Here is a 2,741-nt window from a genome sequence, read left to right as displayed (position 1 = left end):
CATGATGAAAATGCTTATATTTAGTTTCAAACACACGTGTGTGGCCTACATTATAAATAAGATAAGCCCTATGTCGTATTGATTTTTATATGGGGAGTGAGGTGGGTATGTTAAATTACTAACCGGGAAAATAAATACCCAAGATCCTGTTACGCGCCTGGTGTTGGCGCCAATGTGTGCCCTTGTGCGGACAGGGGATGTGCCCCCCCCCCCCTCTGAATCTGGAATTCTTGTTTTTGCAAAATAAATTGATGCAATTTGCTATTATAGGCCTAATCAATAAATTCCTCATCAACTGATATAAACTTAAACATTCTTGGAATTGACATAACATACTGATGTTGTACACACCCTTGAGTGTGAAATGTGGCTCTCTTTGCAAGCACATCTAACATTTAAGGAAAGAAGAGCTTAGATTGGTACCAGATAAAATAATTTTGTTATCAACATTAATACATTATGCTAATTTTCATCTTTGTAAGCGTGTTATCTGTAGCTGCGTGTTTTCCGTGCAGCAAAATAATCTATTCGCACGCAACGCAAAACCGAAGGCAATGTAATTATTTGATGAGAGCAAATTTTTCTCGTGAGGTAGTTGAATACTGTAGATTATTTTTTCGGAATATAAAAATGCCAAATAAATAGAGAAGAAGAAAAATAAAAGAAAAGGAACTCAGAGAAGACGCAAAACGATGCAGGACGCATCGGAAAATTAATGATAACAATTTGATCTTTTAATAAAGAGCTATTTATTTTTTTATGTAAATATTAGGTAAGTTAAATTACCTTTAGTATTTAAAGCATAGTTTAAGTATTAGTTATTGAGAAAAATGATGAAGAAAAACTAAGTTAAAGAAATATATTAAAATATAAAATTGAAAGGAAAACAATGAAGAAAAACTAAGTTAAAGAAATATATTAAAATATAAAATTGAAAGGAAAACGTTAGAAAATAAACGCATACAAAATGTTACTTTAAGTAATTATATGTTCCCTATATCATTGTTTATTTTTCAATACAGTATATACATTTATAACTTTATTTTAAAAAAAAATTAAAAGTGGGACGATCCCACGAAAAAGAAAAAAAACCCATTTTTTTTAAATTATTAAATCTGAAATGCTCACAGGCCCGTATTCAGGAGTTCCGCAATCCAACAGGCTGGTGGTATGTTGAGTGGATATAGTCTGGTGTTGCCCAAAAACTACGTTTACAATTAGGCCTATTTTGTCATACTTGGTATTGAACTTAATGCACTAGAACGTAAAAATGTAAATTTTTCCCCTTTTGCGGCCCCCTAGCCCCAGCCTAGTTGCTCGCTTCACTCACAAATAACGCACCCCGCGAATTCTGAAAGCTTCGCTAAATTGCTCCGAGTTCAGCTTTTCCCCTGCGCTTTCGTTTCGACAACCCCACAGCCCTTAGATTTTTCACCGTACGCCCCTGTGGAGTGATGTCAATACGCGATGATATTGATACTGCGGTGTCTAGTGCGGTTATAATTTAAATCGATGAGCGGCAGCCTTTTTATAGGCTACGCCACGTGATGATCGGCGATGCTGCGGAGCGCTGTGCATAAAGGCCCTGTTACATAGTAGCGAATAGACCTAACGTATGCCGAGCGTTCTCATTTTTTCCCCTAAGCCCTGTCACATAGTAGCGAATAGACCTAACGTATGCCGAGCGTTCTCATTTTTTTCCCGATACGCTCAAATACGCTCAATTTTTTTGGCAAAAAAATAACATTTTTGCGTGAAAGACGAACGCCCAACGAATGAGAAACGTATGCTCATCGTACAACTAGCGTCCATTAAACGAAAAACAGCGCGTTCGCAGCGTTCGCCCAACGAATGTTCAGCGTACACAACGGATACCCAGCGAATGTCACACGTATGCCTAACGTATTGACGCCTTGTAAACGTTGATGTAGGTCGGTATACGCTGAGTGTTCGTTGGCCATTCGTTACTCATTAGTTAGACAAAAGCTATGAATACGTTATGTATTTGCTATGGCAACGTTTCAGACGGGATTGAACGTGTTTGGACGAACAACGGACGAACAGAAAACGTAAACCCAACGTGCGAAACGTTCAAACAACGAATGCTCACCGTATACATATCGTATGTAGCAGAACGTTGCCATACGTTCAAACTTTTGAACATGTCCACAAATTAAAATCGACCCCAGCGTACCTCAACGAACAGCTAACAAATACAACGTATGCCAAACGTATTACGAACGTGTCACGAACGATGTCAACTTACGCGAACGTAAACCAATATTTTGATAAACGTCGGCATACGTTGGTTCTATGCGCTACAGTGTGACAGGGGCTAAGGTAGACTATCGCTGGGCAACACGCTAAGCATTCGTTCGTGTAAGTAATAAAACTGTTCAACTTCTATTTAGTCAGAAAACCTCCGGAACAGAGAGGATAAAGCAGTAATCCTAAAATATCTTTAAAACGATAGAACAATTTCATTAAAAAGGATAAGTTATTCGTACATATACCAGAATAATTAAAATAAAAACCAAGAAAAAATTGAACAAATTCTTAAAATACAAAATTCAATGAAATCAATAAAAGAAGAGAACAGAATACCACTTAAATAGGAAGCAAAATAACAAACCGTGAAAATACTTAAACACACCAAAATACTACCAAACAAAGACGTATTATTTTATACTCGGTTCAAAATTCTTTTTGCAATTTCAGATAAAATATTATTATTATTATTA

The sequence above is a fragment of the Anneissia japonica genome, unplaced genomic scaffold (genome assembly GCF_011630105.1).
Source record: "Anneissia japonica isolate Jap-2015-1 unplaced genomic scaffold, ASM1163010v1 scaffold287801_len30788_cov195, whole genome shotgun sequence".
Lineage (NCBI taxonomy): Eukaryota > Metazoa > Echinodermata > Crinoidea > Comatulida > Comatulidae > Anneissia > Anneissia japonica.
This window is presented reverse-complemented; position numbering follows the sequence as displayed.